The sequence below is a fragment of the Oncorhynchus mykiss genome, chromosome 27, assembly GCF_013265735.2.
Source record: "Oncorhynchus mykiss isolate Arlee chromosome 27, USDA_OmykA_1.1, whole genome shotgun sequence".
Taxonomy (NCBI): Eukaryota; Metazoa; Chordata; class Actinopteri; order Salmoniformes; family Salmonidae; genus Oncorhynchus; species Oncorhynchus mykiss.
In genome coordinates, this window is record NC_048591.1 from 35,079,984 (window position 1) to 35,103,160 (window position 23,177).

Genomic DNA, 23,177 nt, shown 5'->3' on the forward strand with positions numbered 1-23,177 from the left:
CTATATACAGTAGCGAGGCTATATACAGTCTTGTTCAGGGGCAGAGCGACAGATTTTTATATTTTCAGCTCAGGGATTGGATCTTGTAACCTTTCGGTTACCAGTCCAACGCTCTAACCACTAGGCTACCTGCCGCCCCACATGAATGTATAGTTAAAGTAACTATGCATATATGATTAACAGAGAGTACCAGCAGCGTAAAAGGGGCACACAATGCAAATAGTCCGGGTAGCCATTTGATTACCTGTTCAGGAGTCTTATGGCTTGGGGGTAAAAACTGTTGAGAAGCCTTTTTGTCAGAGACTTGGCACTCCGGTACTGCTTGTCATGCTATGGTAGTGAGAACATTCTATGACTGGGGTGGCTAGAGCCTTTGACAATTTTTAGGGCCTTCCTCTGACACCGCCTGGTGTCGAGGTCCTGGATGGCAGGCTGCTTAGCCCCAGTGATGTACTGACCCGTACGCACTACCCTCTGTAGTAACTTGCGGTCGGAGGCCGAGCAATTGCCGTACCAGGCAGTGACGCAACCAGTCAGGATGCTCTCGATGTTGCAGCTGTAGAACCTTTTGAGGATCTCAGGACCCATGCCAAAGCTTTTTAGTTTCATGAGGGGGAATAGCTTCATCGTGCCCTATTCATGATCGTCTTGGTGTGTTTGGACCATTCTAATTTGTTGGTGATGTGGACACCAAGGAACTTGAAGCTCTTAACCTGCTCCTCTACAGCCCCGTCGATGAGAATGGGGGCGTGCTCGGTCCTCCTTTTCCTGTAGTCCACAATCATCTCCTTAGTCTTGGTTACGTTGAGGGATAGGTTGTTATTCTGGCACCACCCGGCCAGGTCTCTGACCTCCCTATAGGCTGTCTTGTCGTTGTCGGTGATCAGGCCTACCACTGTTGTGTCGTCTGCAAACTTATTGATGGTGTTGGAGTCGTGCCTGGCCATGCAGTTGTGGGTGAACAGGGAGTACAGGAGGGGACTGAGCACGCACCCCTGAGGGGCTCCAGTGTTGAGGTTCAGTGTGGCAGATGTGTTGCTGCCTACCCTCACCACCTGGGGCCCGTCAGGAAGTCTAGGATCCACCACCAAATATTGTAGTGTCCAAGTCCTAAAGCAATGGGACACCCTAAATCTTTCCCAGATTATTACCAATCCCACAAGGTATGACTCCAAACACTCAGAAAAGGCTACTCTTCTTGATGTTATCCTCACAAATAATCCTGATAGGTATCAGTCTGGGGTTTTCTGTAATGACCTTGTGATCACTGTTTTACAGGCTGTGTTCAAAATGGCTGCTCAGTGAAACGACCTGTCCTGATTTGTCATAGACGCTTGCTAAAAAAAGCCTTCCTTCATGAACTGGCCTCTGTAAAATGGTAAACAAGCCTTCCTTCATGAACTGGCCTCTGTGAAAGGGTATAGAATCAGCTTGATCCCTCTGTTGATATTTTCAGTGGTGTTGTGCCCCCATAAAGAAAATTAGTATTTAAAACAGGTTCAGCCCCTGGTTTGACTGTGATCTTCCAGTGTTACTGCACCTCAAGAATGTCTGACTGGCTCTCGTTCAGGCAATTGAGTATTAAGTGCACTCATGCTATCCGGAAGGCCGAAGTTAGTTACTTTAAGGAGCAGTTCTCTCTCTGTGGGTCTAACCCCAAGAAGTTCTGGAAAACGATTAAAGACCTGGAGAATAAACCCTCCTCCTCACAGCTGCCCATGTCCCTTAAAGTGCATGGCTGAGCTCTTTAATCACCACTTCATTAAGTCAGGATTCCTATTTGACTCAGCCATGCCTCCTTGACCGTCCAACATTTCCTCATCTCCCACCCCTTCTAATGCGACTATCCCCAATGCTTCATCCTCTTTTTCCCCTGCCCCACTACAATGTTTCTCCCTGCAGGTAGTCACTGAGTCTGAGGTGCTAAAGGAGCTCCTCAAACTTGACCCCCAAAAAACATCTGAGTTAGATGGTATAGACCCTTTCTTCTTTAAGGTTGCTGCCCCTATTACCGCCAAGCCAATCTCCAACCTTTTAAACCTGTCTCTCCTTTCTGAGGAGGTTCCCATTGCTTGGAAGGCAGCCACGGTTCGTCCTTTATTTAAAGGGGGAGACCAAGCTGATCCTAACTGTTATAGGCCTATTTCTATTTTGCCCTGTTTATCAAAAGTGTTGGAAAAACTTGTCAATAATCAACTGACTGTCTTTCTAGATGTCTATAGTATTCTCTCTGGTATGCAATCTGGTTTCCGCTCAGGTTATGGATGTGTCACCGCAACCTTAAAGGTCCTCAATGATGTCCCCATTGCCCTTGATTCTAAGCCATGTTGTGCTACTATTTTTATTGACTTGGCCAAAGCTTTTGAAACGGTAGACCATTCCATTGTTGTGGGCCGGCTAAGGAGTATTGGTGTCTCTGAGGGGTCTTTGGCCTGGTTTGCAAACTACCTCTCACAAAGAGTGCAGTGTATAAATTCAGAAAATCTGCAGGCAGTAGGAAGCTCTCTCATCCATTTATATGCAGATGATACAGTCTCAAACTCAGCTGGCCCCTCCCCGGATTTTGTGTTAAATGCTCTACAACAAAGCTTTCTTAGTGTCCAACAAGCTTTCTCTACCCGTAACCTTGTTCTGAACACATCCAAAACAAAGGTCATGTGGTTTGGTAAGAAGAATGCCCCTCTCCCCACAGGTGTGATTACTACCTCTGAGGGTTTAGAGCTTGAGGTAGTCCCCTCATACAACTACTTGGGAGTATGGCTAGACGGTATACTGTCCTTCTCTCAGCACATATCAAAGCTGCAGGCTAAAGTTAAATCTAGACTTGGTTTCCTCTATCGTAATCACTCCTCTTTCACACCAGCTGCCAAACTAACCCTGATTCAGATGACCATTCTACCCATGCTAGATTACGGAGACATAATTTATAGATTGGCGGGTAAGGGTGCTCTAGAGCGGCTAGATGTTCTTTACCATTCGTCCATCAGCTTTGCCACCAATGTTCCTCATAGGACACCTCACTGCACTCTATACTCCTCTGTAAACAGGTTATCTCTGTATACCCTTCGCAAGACCCACTGGTTGATGCTTATTTTTTAAAACACTCTTAGGCCTCACTCCCCCCTATCTGAGATACCTGCTGCAGCCCTCATCTTCCACATACAACACCCATTCTGCCAGTCACATTCTGTTAAAGGTCCCCAAAGCACACACATCCTTGGGTCTCGTCCTTTCAGTTCGCTGCAGCTAGCAACTGGAACGAGCTGCAACGAACACTCAAACTGGACAGTTTTATCTCAATGTCTTCATTCAAAGACTCAATCATGGACACTCTTACTGACAGTTGTGGCTGCTTTGCGTGATATATTGTTGTCTCTACCTTCTTGCCCTATGTGCTGTTTGTTGTCTGTGCCCCATAATGTTTGTACCATGTTTTGTCCTGCTACCATGCTGTGTTGTCATGTGTTGCTGCCTTGCTATGTTGTTGTCTTAGGTCTCTCTTTATGTAGTGTTGTCTCGTGATGTGTTTTGTCCTATATTTTTTTTAAAATTTTTATTATTAGAATTTTTTTAATCCCAGCCCCCGTCCCCGCAGGAGGTCTTTTGCCTTTTGGTAGGCCGTAAATAAGAATTTGTTCTTAACCGACTTGCCTAGTGAAATAAAGCTTAAATAAAACAACTTGTGAGAGGAAGTCCAGTAGTGGGAGAGGATGAAACAAGGTGAAACTGGGCCGACATCGATGAAACATCTGATCTCAAAGCATTTTTCTGTTCCCAAAACGATAATCTACTATGAACACATTACACTACGTTTTATAGACTTGACACTTTGCCAAAGTAAACATTTTTTTTTTTTTTGCAGAAGTGCAAAGGTCAAAATGAGTTTGTGCACACGTGCACTTCACAGAGGAGGCGTTGCTAACGGAAATATGCAAATTCGTGTTGCAACTCGCCAGTAAGATCTGGTTTTGACTACCTTCTTGCATGTTCTGCCCACTATGCTTCATTTGTCCCCATGGTAAACGACACAGATTAATTATCTTGTAGGGTTGGGCGATATGGACAAAATATCATATCACCATTTTTTTTGGGGGGGGGGGGGGGGGTGGGGGGGGTGGGGCAGTATGAAGGTATTTGATGTTATTTGATGTTTTTGAATAGTAAAAGTTCTACATTTGCTTTATGAGTAGTACGTGACCCTAGGGTGGCAACAATGTACATACCTGTACATTGTGATTTCAATGGGTCTTTCTCCATTCTGATTTTTATACTGTTCAATTCAAATTCAACCAAAAATAATCTCCTGCGTTTCCAGCAATTTCTGCATATCAAATCAAACTTTATCTGTCACGTGTCGAATACCACAAGTGTAGACTTTACCGTGAAATGCTTACTTACAAACCTTTAACCAACAGTGCCGTTCAAGAACAGAGCACTCAACTGAGATAATATCCACACTGCCACGTAGGGCTGCACGATATGGGCAAAAAAACGAGGCCTTATTTTTAACCAAATGTTGCAATTGCGATTTGACTTGTGATTCAGAGCAAAACACTTGGGTGAACTGTTGGACTCATGGAAATAGAATGATTATTCTAATTCTATTAGTTAAAATATAATAGTGGGCACTTCGAATACAGTGTTATGTTGACATGACAATGAATGAAGATGACAGGGAGGCGTAATTGTGACAGGGTAGGAACCAAAGGCTACATTAAATGTTTCTTTGTGTAGTCGACATACGTATTGATGCTTCACTTATTCTTCTTTGATTTAGAAGATACTGTTGCATCTACTAGCGGTTTGTAGATGTAAGAAACACAACCCTAATAGTGTAATTATAGAATGTTAGTCTATTTATATTATGAAGCAAAGTGGAAACAACTTCGTTGTCATCAACATTGGTGTGGGGCTAGGTCTGTGTGGAAAGGGACATTGAGAGAGCGGAGAGGGCTGACTCAAGTAGCAGAGTTAACTATAAAAATGGACGTTACACACGGCGTGTCACATTTAACAAACCAAACATTCAAATATCTTTATAGAAGGTAAAGTAAAAACCCAAACCAGTCCGCGCATCAGTACCGGTAGATAGTAAAATATGGTATACCGCCCAGCCCTGCTATCTTGGGTTAGTTCTGAATATCTTTGGCTGTGCTGTGTTGTGTTGTGTTGTGCTAGCTGCTCGTTGGCCTGGCTTACAGTCCCAGATGTGTGTGTGTTGATATAATCATCTGTGTCATGGCACATTGGGAAGAAAGTGCTTAACCAACTGTAGATGCTGACAGTGGAGCCCCTCTCATATTCCCCTTTATTGACAACTGATGAGATGAAACGTGTCTTCACAAGGAAGAAAGCACACGCGCACACACACCACACACAGGCACACATGCACAGACACAAGCACATATACACACACGGACGAACACTACAATGTTTGTGTTTTTGTTGTTGTGTGTGAGTGTACAATAAATGTGTGTGTGTGAAAGTGCGTATGTATGCTTGCAATTTGTGAGCCACAGCACCTATGTGTGTAATTCACTTATTGCGAACACATCGATCGCCACGGTGATGGATAGAACATGGGAATGCGTAGTGTGCAGTTACCATGGTGATGGGAGAATTGTGGCGTGGCAGCAGGACTGTTTTTGGCTAGTTAATGACGGTTGTTTCTGTTAAGCTGATGTTTCATGTCTTACAGGAAATAGTTGAGCTTTGTGTTGGGCTGTTTTGTGTTAGGTTAGAGAGAAAGTCACGTTCAGGCAATCTGCCTTTCTCCTGTCTCCACAGGTAGAGAGGCCCTTTTCTCTTACATCCAGCTGTCTATGTCAGTTGGCCAGTAACGCTGTCAGAGTCAACATTGTGTCTGTGAGTGTGTGTGTTTGTTTGTGTGTTGGCTCAGAGCTCCAGGTTGTTTTTTAGCTTGCTTCCACCTAGACTTTCTACCAAACGGCAACCAGCAATAAAAATAACCAACCTCACACAACCTTTAAAACACAACCTATGTCTCTCTCTGTTGTCATGACAACAAGACAAGGGTGCTGCGAATCACATGTAGTCACGACCGAAATTATTGGCACCCTTGATAGAGATGACAAAATACTGTATAAAATAAATAATACAAATACAGAGCATGGGAAAATTATATTATTTTATACTAATACAATTACTGAGAGAAAAATGGGGTGTCATTAATGTTAACCCCTATCTTTTTGAGACAGAAAAAATTATTACTTGTTAAACAAATATTTTTTCTGAGCAATTGTTTTAGTTGAAAATAATATAATTTAGAAATTTTGAGCATAGACTATATCTCAAATCAAATGTATTTATATAGCCCTTCGTACATCAGCTGATATCTCAAAGTGCTGTACAGAAACCCAGTCTAAAACCCCAAACAGCAAGCAATGCAGGTGTAGAAGCACGGTGGCTGGGAAAAACTCCCTAGAAAGGCCAGAACCTAGGAAGAAACCTAGAGAGGAACCAGGCTATGTGGGGTGGCCAGTCCTCTTCTGGTTGTGCCGGGTGGAGATTATAACAGAACATGGCCAAGATGTTCAAATGTTCATAAATGACCAGCATGGTCAAATAATAATAATCACAGGCAGAACAGTTGAAACTGGAGCAGCAGCACGGCCAGGTGGACTGGGGACAGCAAGGAGTCATCATGTCAGGTAGTCCTGAGGCATGGTCCTTGGGCTCAGGTCCTCCGAGAGAGAGAAAGAAAGAGAGAAAGAGAGAATTAGAGAGGGCATACTTAAATTCACACAGGACAGTATTTGTATGATTTATTTTATTCTGTCTTTATTGCTCATCTTTATCAAGGGTGCCACTATTTTTTGTCATAAACATATGCATTTGTATTTATTATGGATCCCCATTAGCTGCTGCTATGTGGTGAGCTGGATATGTCCTGGCTCAAACCAGGCTCCTGTTGCAGAGCTCTGCTCTGCTGGTCGTCTAGAAGGAACTTAGCTCTGTTTAAACTAACATGCTGACTACACCACCCATGCTGACTACACCACCCATGCTGACTACACCAGGCATGCTGACTACACCACCCATGCTGACTACACCGGGCATGCTGACTACACCACCAATGCTGACTACACCGGGCATCTGACTACACCACCCATGCTGACTACACCGGGCATGCTGACTACACCACCTTTGCTGACTACACCGGGCATGCTGACTACACCACCCATGCTGACTACACCACCCATGCTGACTACACCGGGCATGCTGACTACACCACCCATGCTGACTACACCGGGCATGCCGGTGCGTCCGCATGTTGATTTTGTCCATCCACACCAGACACGATCTGGACACGCAGGTTGAAATATCAAAATTAACTCTGAACCAACTATATTAATTTGGGGACAGGTCGATAACAAACATGAAACATTCATGGACAGCTAGCTAGCTTGCTGTCGCTAGCTCATTTGTCCTGGGATATAAACATTGGGTTGTAATTTTACCTGAAATGCACAAGTTCCTTTTTTTTCATGGATCTTTGTAGAATATCGACCCATTGACCAACTGACAGGTGTCTTCGCTGACATTTTCAACATGTCCCTCATTGAGTCGGTAATACCAACGTTTCAAGCAGACAACCATAGTCCCTGTGCCCAAGAACACGAAGGCAACCTTCCTAAATGAATACAGACCCGTAGCACTCACATCAACACCATTATCTCAGAAACCCTAGACCCACTCCAATTTGCATACCCCCAAACAGATCCACTGATGATGCAATCTCTATTGCACTCCACACTGCCCTTTCCCACCTGGACAAAAGGAACACCTATGTGAGAAGACTATTCGTTGACTACAGCTCAGCGTCCAACACCATAGTACCCTCAAAGATCATCACTAAGCTAAGGAACCTGGGACTAAACACCTCCCTCTGCAACTGGATCCTAGACTTCCAACGGGCCCCAGGTGGTGAGGGTAGGTAGCAACACATCTGTCACACTGATCCTCAACACTGGAGCCCCTCAGGGGTGCGTGCTCAGTCCCCTCCTGTACTCCCTGTTCACCCACGACTGCATGGCCGAACACGACTTCAACACCATCATTAAGTTTGCAGACGACACAACAGTGGTATGCCTGATCACCGACAATGATGAGACAGTCTATAGGGAAGAGGTTAGAGACCTGGCCGGGTGGTGCCAGAATAACAACCTATCCATCAACGTAACCAAGACTAAAGAGATGATTGTGGACTACAGGAAAAGGAGGACTGAGCATGCCCCCATTCTCATCGACGGAGCTGCAGTGGAGCATGTTGAGTGCTTCAAGTTCCTTGGTGTCCACATCACCAAAAAACTAACATGGTACAAACACACCATGACAGTTGTGAAATGGGCATGACGAAACCTGTTCTCCCTCAGGAAACTGAAAAGATTTGGCATGGGTCCTCAGATCCTCAAAAGATTCAACAGCATCACTGCCTGGTATGGCAACTGCTTAACCTAGGCGGTGTCAGAGGAAGGCCCTAAAAATGGTCAAAAACCACAGCCACCCCAGTCATAGACTGTTCTCTCTACTACCGCACGGCAAGTGGTACCGGAGTACCAAGTCTAGGACAAAAAGGCTTCTCAACAGTTTTTACCTCCAAGCCATAAGAGTCCTGAACATCTAATCAAATGGCTACCCGGACTATTTGCATTGTGTGCCCCCCCCGACCCCTCTTTTACGCTGCTGCTACTCTCTGTTTATCATATATGCATAGTCACTTTAACTATACATTAATGTACATACTACCTCAATTAGCCCCAGCACATTGGCTAACCGGGCTATTTGCATTGTGTCCCACCACCCACCACCCGCCAACCCCTCTTTTACGCTACTGCTACTCTCTGTTCATCATATATGCATTGTCACTTTAACCATATCTATATGTACATACTACCTCAATCAGCCTGACTAACCGGTGCCTGTATATAGCCTCGCTACTGTATATAGCCTCGCTACTGTATATAGTCTCGCACCTGTATATAGCCTCGCTACTGTTATAGCCTCTATACTGTATGTAGCTTCGCTACTGTATATAGCCTCTATGGATGTAGCTTCGCTACTGTATATAGCCTCGCTACTGTATATAGCCTCGCTACTGTATTTAGCCTCACTACTGTTATAGCCTCGCTACTGTATTTAGCCTCGCTACTGTTATAGCCTCGCTACTGTATATAGCCTCGCTACTGTATATAGCCTCTACTGTATGTAGCCTCGCTACTGTATATAGCCTCGCTACTGTATATAGCCTCGCTACTGTATGTAGCCTCGCTACTGTATATAGCCTCGCTACTGTTATAGCCTCGCTACTGTATATAGCCTCGCTACTGTTATAGCCTCGCTACTGTATATAGCCTCGCTACTGTATATAGCCTCGCACCTGTATATAGCCTCGCTACTGTTATAGCCTCGCTACTGTATTTAGCCTCGCTACTGTATATAGCCTCGCTACTGTATATAGCCTCGCTACTGTATATAGCCTCTACTGTATGTAGCCTCGCTACTGTATATAGCCTCGCTACTGTATATAGCCTCGCTACTGTACAGTGGGGCAAAAAAGTATTTAGTAAGCCACCAATTGTGTAAGTTCTCCCACTTAAAAAGATGAGAGAGGCCTGTAATTTTCATCATAGGTACACTTCAACTATGACAGACAAAATCACATTGTAGGATTTTTAATGAATTTATTTGCAAATTATGGTGGAAAATAAGTATTTGGTCACCTACAAACAAGCATGATTTCTGGCTCTCGCAGACCTGTAACTTCTTCTTTCACTAAGCTACACCTGTTGTATTCAGCGCACGTGACAAATAAACTTTGATTTGATTTTGATTCACACAAAATCACATGTTCTCTACTCTGACAATTACTCCACAGATGAAAGGTGAAACCTTGTTAGTTTCTAGTAACTTCACCAACTTCAAACATCTGCTATCTGAGCAGCTAACCGATCGCTGCAGCTGTACATAGTTTATCGGTAAATAGCCCACCCAATTTACCTACCTCATCCCCATACTGTTTATATTTATTTACTTTTCTGCTCTTTTGCACACCAATATCTCTACCTGTACATGACCATCTGATCATTTATCACTCCAGTGTTAATCTGCAAAATTGTAATTATTCGCCTACCTCCTCATGCCTTTTGCACACAATGTATATAGACTCTTTTTTTTTCTATTGTGTTATTGACTTGTTAATTGTTTACTCCATGTGTAACTCTGTGTTGTCTGTTCACACTGCTATGCTTTAGCTTGGCCAGGTCGCAGTTGTAAATGGGAACTTGTTCTCAACTAGCCTACCTGGTTAAATAAAGGTGAAATAAAAAAAATAAAAAAAATAATCTCTCTTAGTTCAGTCTTCTGTGGAGTTTATATGCCTTTGGCAAACAACTTTAAGGTGCGTTACTGCAACCAACTGGACTGGAGGGTGGACCTCGTTCATTTTTCAATCACCCTCGTGGGTATATGCTCCTAATAACCAGGCATGACTTGCACTGCGTCAAGCGCCTTAAAAAGAACCAAGTTCTATTTTTAGTGCCTGGCTTCGCAGACGCTCATTGACGCGGGCCAGCAGTTTGTATGAAATTATAGATTAACATGTATGTGTAAACTTATTTTGCAACACTCACGCACGCAACGCGGCCGGTGTGGCCAGCATGTACCTATCTACCTACTTGTCTGTCTGTCTGTCTGTCTGTCTGTCTGTCTGTCTGTCTGTCTGTCTGTCTGTCTGTCTGTCTCCTTCAGTCCTTAAAAACGGGAACTACACAATTGTAATGTTACGTGTGGCCATGCATGTGTATGCCTGTATCAGTCTGTGCACGTGAGTCCATGTGTCTGGTGTGTGTGTGTGCCTGTGAGTCCATGTGTCTGGTGTGTGTGTGCCTGTGAGTCCATGTGTCTGGTGTGTGTGTGCCTGTGAGTCCATGTGTCTGGTGTGTGTGTGCCTGTGAGTCCATGTGTCTGGTGTGTGTGTGCCTGTGAGTCCATGTGTCTGGTGTGTGTGTGCCTGTGAGTGCATGTGTCTGGTGTGTGTGTGCCTGTGCGTGCATGTGTCTGGTGTGTGTGTGTCTGTGAGTGCATGTGTCTGGTGTGTGTGTGCCTGTGAGTGCATGTGTCTGGTGTGTGTGTGCCTGTGCGTGCATGTGTCTGTGAGTGCATGTGTCTGGCGTGCATGTTTGTGGCCTATAGTTTATTTTACCAAAAATCGACTGGCATAGCTATGCCCTTTAACCCCGTTCTCTGTATCGTGCTCTCTCTCTCTTAATGATTTGTTCCCTCTCTCTCTCTAATGATGTGTTCCCTCTCTCTCTCTAATGATTTGTTCCCTCTCTCTCTCTAATGATTTGTTCTCTCTCTCTCTAATGATTTGTTCCCTCTCTCTCTATAATGATTTGTTCCCTCTCTCTCTCTAATGATTTGTTCTCTCTCTCTCTAATGATTTGTTCCCTCTCTCTCTAATGATTTGTTCTCTCTCTCTCTCTCTAATGATTTGTTCCCTCTCTCTCTCTAATGATTTGTTCCCTCTCTCTCTCTAATGATTTGTTCTCTCTCTCTCTAATGATTTGTTCCCTCTCTCTCTATAATGATTTGTTCCCTCTCTCTCTCTAATGATTTGTTCTCTCTCTCTCTAATGATTTGTTCCCTCTCTCTCTTAATGATTTGTTCCCTCTCTCTCTCTAATGATTTGTTCCCTCTCTCTCTTTAATGTGTTCCCTCTCTCTCTCTAATGATGTGTTCCCTCTCTCTCTCTCTCTCTAATGATTTGTTCCCTCTCTCTCTTTAATGTGTTCCCTCTCTCTCTCTAATGATTTGTTCCCTCTCTCTCTCTCTCTAATGATTTGTTCCCTCTCTAATGATTTGTTCCCTCTCTCATAGAGGAGAGATACTCTGCTCGTTCAAACTACTTCAGCCGGATAAATGCTTTTCAGTCAGCGTGCTCACAACTAGCCAATACCACTGTGTATGTAAAGTAGTCTATGAGAGAGAGGTAGTTTGACCATATTGGATACACATATTTCCCTCAGATTACAAAGACCCACATTTGAAAACAAATCCAATTTTGATAAACTCCCATATCTACTGGGTGAAATACCACTGTGTGACATCACAGCAGCAACATATGTGAACAGTTGCCACAAGAAAAGGGCAACCAGTGAAGAACAAACACCATTGTAAATAGAGTCCATATTTATGTTTATTTATTTCCTCTTTTGTACTTGAACTATTTGCACATCGTTACAACACTGTGTACAGCCATAATGACACTTGAAATGTCTCTATTCCTTTGGAATCCTTTGGTAATGTTTACTGTTTATTGTTTAGAGGGAAGAGGGGGTCCATTTGTAGAGAGAAATAATAAAATACCACACCTTAACTTGTCGCTCCATCTCTCTCAATCTCCTCGTTCTTCAAAACATCTGGCAATCTGTCCATCTCTCTCTCAATCTCCTCGTTCTTCAAAACATCTGGCAATCTGTCCATCTCTCTCTCAATCTCCTCGTTCTTCAAAACATCTGGCAATCTGTCCATCTCTCTCTCAATCTCCTCGTTCTTCAAAACATCTGGCAATCTGTCCATCTCTCTCTCAATCTCCTCTTTCTTCAAAACATCTGGCAATCTGTCCATCTCTATGGCAGTGTGATCAGAATAGCACACATTCCTCTCACTCTCTCCCTCTCCTCGTCACGCTCTCTGCTCTCACACTCTCAAATTCAATTCAAAGGGCTTTATTGTCATGGGAAGCATATGTTTACATTGCCAAAGAAAATGGAATAGACAATAAAGAAAAGGGAAATAAACAAGAGAAACATTAGTAAACATTACACTCACAAACGTTTTAAAATAATATAGATTGGCTACTATTATTGGCTACTATTGGTTAAAGTGTTGTAATATTGGACCAGTTGCACTCTGAGGCGGCTGATGTTGGTGGATTTGGAAGAGGATGGAGGCAACAGTGGAAACAGCCTCAGATCCACAAAGTCCTTTCCACCAGGTGGCTGATGAGATATGTTGGCACAACTACCATATTGCTTATCCAATCCAAAGCCCTTGCTTGGAAGTGTACTTCACCAGACTGCCAAGAACCTTGCCCTCATCCAGGCCAAGGTGGCGAGACACAGTAGTGATGACACCATATGCCTTGTTGATCTCTGCACCAGACAGGATGCTCTTGCCAGCATACTTGGGGTCCAACATGTATGCTGCGGGGTGTATGGGCTTCAGGCAGAAGTCTTCACCCTTTTTGATGTATTTCAGAACTGCAGATTCCTCTGCTTGGAGCAACAGTGAAGTGGGCAGGGCAGTACGGATTTATTCTCTTACATCTGCAAGCAGAGTCTGAACATCAGACAGGATGGCATTGTCTCCCTCAATCTGTGCAATGGCTACGGATATAGGTTTCAGACTGCTTACCACTCTCTCCCAAAATACATCACCAGGAGGGTCCTCTTGATGGGGCTGTCCATATCGGCAGACTATGATATGGCCATTTCTTGGAGAGACTCCTTCCCCTCCAGGAGACTGTCAAACATGATGACAACACTAGGCAGCTTCAATGTGGTGCTCTTCTTCGTCTCACTTTGCTTGGTGAGGTAGATTGCTGTTATAACTTGATGACCCTTCACATACCTAACCATTTCCTTGACTCTCTTGCAGAGTATATCCATTGTTTTCAGTGCCATGATGTCCTTGAGGAGCAGATTCAATGCATGAGCAGTACAGCCAATGGGTGTGATGTGAGGGTAGGACTCCTCCCACTTTAGACCAAGTAGCCTTCATGTTCGCAGCATTGTCTGTCACCAGTGCAAATACCTTCTGTGGTCCAAGGTCATTAATGACTGCCTTCAGCTCCTCTGCAATGTAGAGACCGGTGTGTGTCTGTTGTCCTTTGTGTCTGTGTTCTTGTAGAATACTGTTTGAGGGGTGGAGAAGATTTAGTTAACTATTCCTTGCCCACGAACATTTGACCAGCCATCAGAGATGATTGCAATACAGTCTGCTTTCTCTATGATTTGCTTGACCTTCACTTGAACTCTGTTGAACTCTGCATCCAGCAAATGAGTAGATAAATCATGTCTGTTTGGAGGGGTGTATGCTGGGCGAAGAACGTTCAGAAATCTCTTCCAATACACATTGCCTGTGAGCATCGGAGGTGAACCAGTTGCATACACAACTCGAACAAGACATTCATCAGCATTTCTCTGACTACGCTCCTCCATTGAGTCAAAAAAACTTCTGATTCCAGCAGGACCAAAAGCTGTTGCTATCGATAAGGTGTCTGATTCCAGGAGGACCAAAAGCTGTTGCTATCGATAAGGTGTCTGATTCCAGGAGGACCATGAGCTGTTGCTATCGATAAGGTGTCTGATTCCAGGAGGACCATAAGCTTTTGCTATCGATAAGGTGTCTGATTCCAGGAGGACCATGAGCTGTTGCTATCGATAAGGTGTCTGATTCCAGGAGGACCATAAGCTGTTGCTATCGATAAGGTGTCTGATTCCAGGAGGACCATAAGCTGTTGCTATCGATAAGGTGTCTGATTCCAGGAGGACCATAAGCTGTTGCTATCGATAAGGTGTCTGATTCCAGGAGGACCATAAACTGTTGCTATCGATAAGGTGTCTGATTCCAGGAGGACCATAAGCTGTTGCTATCGATAACGTGTCTGATTCCAGGAGAACCATAAGCTGTTGCTATCGATAAGGTGTCTGATTCCAGGAGAACCATAAGCTGTTGCTATCGATAAGGTGTCTGATTCCAGGAGGACCATAAGCTGTTGCTATCGATAAGGTGTCTGATTCCAGGAGAACCATAAGCTGTTGCTATCGATAAGGTGTCTGATTCCAGGAGGACCATAAGCTGTTGCTATCGATAAGGTGTCTGATTCCAGGAGAACCATAAGCTGTTGCTATCGATAAGGTGTCTGATTCCAGGAGGACCATAAGCTGTTGCTATCGATAAGGTGTCTGATTCCAGGAGGACCATAAGCTGTTGCTATCGATAAGGTGTCTGATTCCAGGAGGACCATAAGCTGTTGCTATCGATAAGGTGTCTGATTCCAGGAGTACCATAAGCTGTTGCTATCGATAAGGTGTCTGATTCCAGGAGGACCATAAGCTGTTGCTATCGATAAGGTGTCTGATTCCAGGAGGACCATAAGCTGTTGCTATCGATAAGGTGTCTGATTCCAGGAGGACCATAAGCTGTTGCTATCGATAAGGTGTCTGATTCATCATTTTCACCTCTTTTCTTTTTTTATTTCACCTTTATTTAACCAGGTGGCCAGTTGAGGACAAGTTCTCATTTACAACTGTGACCTGGCCAAGATAAAGCAAAGCAGTTCGACACATAAAAAAACACAAGAGTTACACATGAAGTAAAACAAACATACAGTCAATAACACAATAGAAAAAGCTATGTACAGTGTGTGCAAATGTAGTAAGATTAGGGAGGTAAGGCAATAAATAGGCTAAAGAGGCGAAATAATTACAATTTAGCATTAATTCTGGAGTGGTAGATGTGCAGATGATGATGTGCCAGTAGAGATACTGGGGTGCAAAAGAGCAAAAATAAATAAATAACAATATGGGGATGAGGTAGTTGAGTGTGCTATTTACAGATGTGCTGATTAAAGGTACAGTGATCGGTAAACTGCTCTGACAGCTGATGCTTAAAGTTAGAGAGGGAGATATGTCTCCAGCTTCAGTGATTTTTGCAATTCGTTCCAGTCATTGGCAGCAGAGAACTTAAAGGAAAGGTGGCCAAAGTAGGTGTTGGCTTTGGGGATGACCAGTGAAATATACCTGCTGGAGCATGTGCTACGGGTGGGTGTTGCTATGGTGACCAGTAAACTGAGATAAGGCGGGGCTTTATTTAGCATAGACTTATAGATGACCTGGAGCCAGTGGGTATGGCGACGAATATGTAGCGAGCGCCAGCCAACGAGAGCGTACAGGTCGCAGTGGTGGGTAGTATGGGCTTTGGTGACAAAATGGATTGCACTGTGATAGACTGCATCCAATTTGTTGAGTAGAGTGTTGGAGGCTATTTTGTAAATGACATCTCCAAAGTCGAGGATCGGTAGGATAGTCAGTTTTACGAGGGTATGTATTGGCAGAACGAGTGAAGGAGGCTTTGTTGCGAAATAGGAAGCCGATTCTAGATTTAATTTTGGATTGGAGATGTTTGATGTGAGTCTGGAAGGAGAGTTTACAGTCTAACCAGACACCTATGTATTTGTAGTTGTCCACATATTCTAAGTCAGAACCGTCCAGAGTAGTGATGCTTGAGTGGCGGGCAGGTGCGGGCAGTGATCGGCATTTAGTTTTACTAGTATTTAAAAGCAGTTGGAGGCCACGGAAGGAGTGTTGTATGGCATTGAAGCTTGTTTGGAGGTTTGTTAACACAGTGTCCTAAGAAGGGCCAGATGTATACAGAATGGTGTCGTCTGCATAGAGGTGGATCAGAGAATCACCAGCAGCAAGAGTGACATCATTGATATATACAGAGAAAAGGTTCGGCCCAAGAATTGAACCCTGTGGCACCCCCAGACAACAGGCCCTTTCCGATTTGACACACTGAACTCTATCTGAGAAATAGATGGTGAACCAGGCGAAGCAGTCATTTGAGAAACAAAGACAGAGTCGAAAGCCTTGGCCAGGTTGATGGAAGATGGCTGCACAGTACTTACTGTCTTTTATCGATGGCAGTTATGATATCGTTTAGGACCTTGAGGTGCACCATTGACCACCTCAGAAACCAGATTGCATAGTGGAGAAGGTACAGTGGGATTCTAAATGGTCGGTGATCTGTTTGTTAACTTGGCTTTTGAAGATTTTAGAAAGGCAGGGCAGATCGATATAGGTCTATAACAGTTTAGGTCTAGAGTGTCTCCCCCTTTGAAGAGAGGGATGACCGCGGCAGCTTTCCAATCTTTGGGGATCTCAGAAGACACGAAAGAGAGGTTGAACAGGCTGGTAATAGGGGTTGCAACAATTTCTGCAAATAATTTTAGAAAGAGAGGGTCCAGATTGTCTAGCCCAGCTGATTTGTAGGGATCCAGATTATACAGCTCTTTCAGAATATCAGCTGTCTGGATTTGGGTGAAGGAGAAGCGGGGGGGCTTGGGCAAGTTTCTGCGGGGGGTGCAGAGCTGTTGGCCGGGGTATGGGTTAGTAAAATGCTTATTGAAATAATCGATTGTCGTAGATTTATCAGTGGTGACAGAGTTTCCTCAATGCAGTGGGCAGCAGGGAGGAGGTGCTCTTATTCTCCATGGACTTTAGTGTTCCAAAACTTTTTGGAATTAGTGCTACAGGATGCAAATGTCTCTTTGAAAAAGCTAGCCTTAGCTTTCGTAACTGACTGTGTATATTGGTTCCTGACTTCCCTGAAAAGTTGTATATTGCGGGGGCTATTTGATGCTAATGCAGTACCCCACAAAATGCTTTTGTGCTGGTCAAGGGCAGTCAAGTTTGGGGAGAACCAAGGGCTATATCTGTTCTTAGTTCTGCATGCTTATTTAAGATGGTAAGGAAAGCTCTTTTAAAGAGCAACCAGGCATCCTCTACTGATGGGATGAGGTCAATATCCTTCCAGGATACCCGGGCCAGGTCGATTAGAAAGGCCTGCTCACTGAAGTGTTTAAGGGGGATTTTGACAGTGATGAGGGGTGGTCGTTTGACTGCGGACCTATTATGGAAGCAGGCAATGAGGCAGTGATCGCTGAGATCCTGGTTGAAGACAGCAGAGGTGTATTTAGAGGCCAAGTTGGTTAGGATGATATCTATGAGGGTTCACATGGTTACAGATTTAGGGTTGTACCTGGTAGGTTCCTTGATAATTTGTGCGATTGAGTGCATCTAATTTAGATTGTAGGATGGCCCGGGTGTTAAGCATATCCCAGTTTAGGTCACCTAACAGTACAAACTCTGAAGATAGATGGGGGGCAATTAATTCACATATGGTGTCTAGGGCACAGCTGGGGGCTGAGGGGGGTCTATAACATGATGTAACAGTGAGAGACTTATTTCTGGAAATGTGGATTTTTAAAAGTAGAAGCTCGAATTGTTTGGGCACAGACCTGGATAGTATGACAGAACTATGCAGGCTTTCTCGGCAGTAGATCGCAACTCCGCCCCCTTTGGCAGTTCTTTCTTGTCGGAAAATGTTGTAGTTGGGGATGGAAATTTCTGAATTTTTGGTGGCCTTCCAAAGCCAGGATTCTGACACGGCTTGGACATCAGGGTTGGCGTGGTGTGCTAAAGCAGTGAATTAAAAAAACTTAGGGAGGAGGCATTTGATGTTAACATGCATGAAACCAAGGCTTTTACGGTTACAGAAGTCAATAAATGAGAGCGCCTGGGGAATAAGTGTGGTGCTGCGGGCTACAGGGCCTGGTTTAACCTCTAAATCACCAGAGGAACAGAGAAGGAGTAGGATGAGGGTACAGCTAAAGGCTATACGAATTGGTTGTCTAGTGCATTGGGATCAGCGAATAAAAGGAGCAGATTTCTGGGTGTGGTAGAATAGATTCAGGGCATAATGTACAGACATGGGTATGGTAGGATGTGATTACAGTGGAGGTAAACCTAGGCATTGAGTGACGATGAGAGCGGTTGCGTCTCTGGAGGCACCAGTTAAGCCAGGTGAGGTCTCCACATGTGTGGAGGGTGGGACAAAAGAGCTATCTAAGGCATTTAGGGCGGGGCTGGGGGCTCTACAGTGAAATTAAACAATAATAACTAAACTAATCAGCAGTAGACAAGGCATATTGACATTAGGGAGAGGCATGTGTAGCCTAGTGACCATAGGGTCCAATGAGCAGCAATAGGTGAGTCAGGGAGCCGTTGGGTAGTTGCTACTACGCTAGGCGAGCTCGAGACACACCGATTCAGAAAGCTAGCGGGCCGGAGATAGTAGATTGGTCTTCGGCAACGTCGCAACGGAAAAGCCTGTTGAAACCACCTCAGACGATTACGTCTGGAGACCAGTCGTGATGGATCGGCGAGGCTCCGTGTCGGCAATAAAGGGTCCAGGCCAATTGGCAAAAGAGATATTGTAGCCCAAGAATTAGCTGGTAGACCTCGAATAGAAGTAGAGGGACTTTTGTCAGAGGTTGCTTGTTGTGAGTGCTGCGGGAACTTTATCCACTTGGCCAGATGATTCTGCATCTTTGTTGCATTCTTCACATGTGACTTGGCACAGTATTTGCGAATGTACACAGCTTTTCCTTCCACATTAGTTGCAGTGAAATGTCTCCACACATCAGATAGTGCCTGTGGCATTTTCCTGTAAAGATTAGAAAAAAATGTGTAAAAAAAAACAAACAAATACATTCCATGTACAGATAAATAGTTAAGCAGTTTGATTAAATAACTCCTTTATTAGACAAATGTTTTAAATGAAACATGTATGGAAACAGGTGAATGAACACTCCCCAGTTGGCAGGCTCAAGCAAGCTAAACCCCACATGGTAGCAAAAACTAACTAGCAGAAATTGTTAACAAGTTAGAAATGATTGTAAACACACGTTGCTGCAGGGTACTATTTACTAGTTAACAAAAACATAATGTATGTCATATAAAATATATTCATCCCACTCAGTATTGTAATCAAAATTTACCAGAAAGCAGGTAGTTCTTGGTTCAGACAGTGTAGTACTGTGGGCTCAATAGCGTCTCATTAGTGTGCAAGATCTTGAGAATCAGCTGTACATACTGTATGATGGAAGTGCACTGCTCATGTGATGGAAGAATGCACTGTGCATGCAGAGGGTTGCAATTCCATTGAATTGGGGCTAGATTAATCAAAATATGCCACAAGATCTAAAATTGCTTTATGTGTATCCCTCAAAAAAGGTTCACTGCTATGTCCTAGCTGAATTAATTTAAACATAATTCCCAAAATTCCCGGGCTTAACTTCCCATGGAACATTTCCCGGAAAGTTTCCGACCCTTTGCAACCGTACTCAATACATTGTTTTCACTGCTGTTGATGATACTGCAGAGGATTTTTGAGAGATTGCTGCTGAAGCATATTCTACGGTAATTATTAGGGTCAAATTTGTCTCCACTTTTGTGGATTGGTGTGATCAGGCCTTGGTTCCAAATAAAAGGGAATATCCCAGAGCTGAGGATAATGTTGAAGAGTTTTAAGAATAGCCAATTGGAATTTGTTGTCTGTATATTTTATCATTTCATTGAGGATACCATCAACCCCACAGGCCTTTTTTTGTTAGAGGGTTTGTAGTTCATACAATGTAATTGGAGAATCCAGTGGGTTCTGGTAGTCTTTAATAGGTGATTCTAAGATGTGTATTTGATCATGTATATGTTTTTGCTGTTTGTTCTTTGTTATTGGGCTGAAAAAGTTGGAGAAGTGATTTATTCATATTCTTCATCAAACCATTTCTCATTCTTAGTTGTCTTAGGTTTTCTGCCTGAATTAAAATGTGATATGTCCGCTGATAGGTCAAATATATTGTTCAGGCTTCCTGCTGCCAAATTTACACCTTCACTATTGGAGGAAAACATTTTGTCCAGGAAGTTGTCTAGGAGGGATTGGATTGGTTGTTGGCCCATTGTTTTTGGTAGGTTTCTACACTACCCTCCTTCCATCTATACATTTTTTTTAATAGTATTCAGTTTGTTCGGCTTCGATGCCTCGTGGTTGATTCTTGCTCCGTTCAAGTAGATTGTGATTTTGATGTAATCTGATAGGAGTTTCAGTGGGCTGAATGTGAATGCTCTGAGAGACTCAGGGATGAGGTCGGTGATGAAGTATTCTACAGTACTACTGCCAAGAGATGAGCTATAGGGGTACCTACCGTAGGAGTCCCCTCAAAGCCTACCATTGACTATGTACAGACCTGGCGTGCGACATAGCTGCAGGAGTTGTGACCCGTTTTTGTTGGTTATGTTGTCGTAGTTGTGTCTAGGTGGGCATATGGGGGAGGGAATTCTGTCACCTTACGTCTGCTCTATAGCAAATTAGCATACCCTCTGAGTCCCTTCCCTGTTTCCCACCTGGTAGTTTGGTGGATGGAACTACCAGCTCTCTGTAACCTAGAGGGCAACCAGTGGGGTCCATCTCCGCCATACCATGTTACTTGTAGGATGAAATGTCTGTATTTCTGATTTCTTTGAAGGCCAAGTTCCTGCTCTTTAGACCAAAGGCAGATGATCTCAGGCCTAGGATATTCCAGGATGAGATAGTGAAGGCTTTGTGTTTCATAAAGTGTCCACTGTTGTTGGCCGTGTGGTTTGGCCCCAGACCAGTAAGTGTGAGCAGAGCCTGCTGAGCATCTGCTACATGCCATTGGCTTGGGCTAGTGTAAGATTGGGGGTTGGGCCTGTTTGTCCGCTCACGGTCTGGGCATATGTGTGACTCATGTTGAGGCCCTCTTTGTTGGAGTGGGGGGCATGGGGTGGGAGGCTGTCGCGCAGGTCTGGGAGAGTGTCCCACAGGTCTGGGAGAGAGGTCTGGGAGAGTGTCTCACAGGTCTGGGAGAATGTTCGCTGATCTGGGAGAGTGTCCCGCAGGTCTGGGAGAGAGGTCTGGGAGAGTGTCCCACAGGTCTGGGAGAGAGGTCTGGGAGAGTGTCCCACAGGTCTGGGAGAGTGTCCCGCAGGTCTGGGAGAGTGTCCGTTGATCTGTTGCTCTTATGTGAGGTGGTGGGGCTGTGGTTGAGGGCGATGTCCTTTAGGGTCCTGGCGGCGGTGGGCACTGCTGCCTTGTATAGGTGGACCTGGTCGTAAAGGCTGTTCAAGTCCAGGGTGGAGTGGTGGGTGTTACAGGAATTAAATTCCTCTGTTTTAATACCCAATCAAAATTAAACACTCTGTCAATTCATGACCCTTATTTTATAAAAATGGACAGAGCCCAGTCTTAAAGTCAAACAGCAGATTTTATTCACGAGAGTACTGCTCCTTACACATTTTACCACAGGTTATAAACTGAAAATGACGTCAGCATTTTCTAAATGTTCCGTCTCTTCTTGACACTGGTAGAAAGGCTCTATAGATCTCAAGCCTTCCCACCTCACCTAGAGCCAAGGTCAGCCTGTGTAGATAAGCATTCTAGCCAGTCTGGCGATATAGTTCATTCACTTCTACCAAGGAACAGTCAGTCATTGTCCTAATTCTTGATTATATTTACACACATTATATTCAGTACTAGGATTAAAAAGAAAATTCATACATATACAGTAACATAATAGTATTCTGATTAGTACATATACAGTAACATAATAGTATTCTGATTAGTACATATACAGTAACATAATAGTATTCTCATTAGTCAGTCCTGATTGAAATGTATACATAAGTAGTCATTATTGATAAAAATTCCCTTAACAGTGGGCCAGGTAAACATTTTGTTTTAAGGCACAGTCACGGGAAATACTTGCATTTACCCAATGTATGGTAGCAGGGTGGAAGCCTTTTCGTGGTAGCAGCATGAGGATAATCATTTGTGCGTTGAAGAAAGTGGTAGAAGCTTTTTCTATCACTCCCTTGAGTGCTGTGGCCACCTTTTCCTGCTGTGTTCTCAGGTTGTTTGTGCCTGTGTGTATTATTATGTGGCTGGGTGACCCTAGTTGGTCCTCAGACAGAAGGTCTAGGGCGCGCTGGGTGTTTGGACACCAGAGTTTAGACACTGTGTGTTTGGGAAAAAGTTTATTGTATTGTATATATTTCCCATGTGAGTCCATAAGGAGTACAATCTGTGTCTTGTGTGTGTCCTCAGTGGGTGTGGGGGGGTTTGTCAGGAGTGCTATCAGGGGGGCTGACAGGGGGGTGATATGAGGAAATGTGGTCCCCTGGGCTTGATGTTTTTCATTTATCTGTCCTGCTGTGATGACGAGGCTTTGGTCTCTCTCTCTCATTGCCAAGGTTACCCACATTGGTGTGCTGGCATCTGCTCATTGGTGTTAGTAACCATGGAGATGAGATACTGAAGTGGATCATTAGAGATCCACTTCTAGGGCTGTTGCGGTGACTGTATTACTGTCACACTGGCGGTCACGTCGGCAGACAAATTCCACATGACCGTTTAGTCACGGTAATTAGGCTTCTCCAAGCTCTGATGCTGCTGATGGTCATTAGTAGCCTACCAAACTTGCTAACTGCCTGGTACTCAGCACTCTATTG

The 23,177-nt window shown here is 44.1% G+C and overlaps 1 protein-coding gene across 1 annotated transcript in view; it reads left to right on the forward strand.

Moving 5' to 3' along the window:
• The window catches only part of gucy1a2 (guanylate cyclase 1, soluble, alpha 2), a 96,412-nt gene that overhangs the window by 65,353 nt on the left and 7,882 nt on the right, over positions 1–23,177 (forward strand). The window lies entirely within an intron of this gene.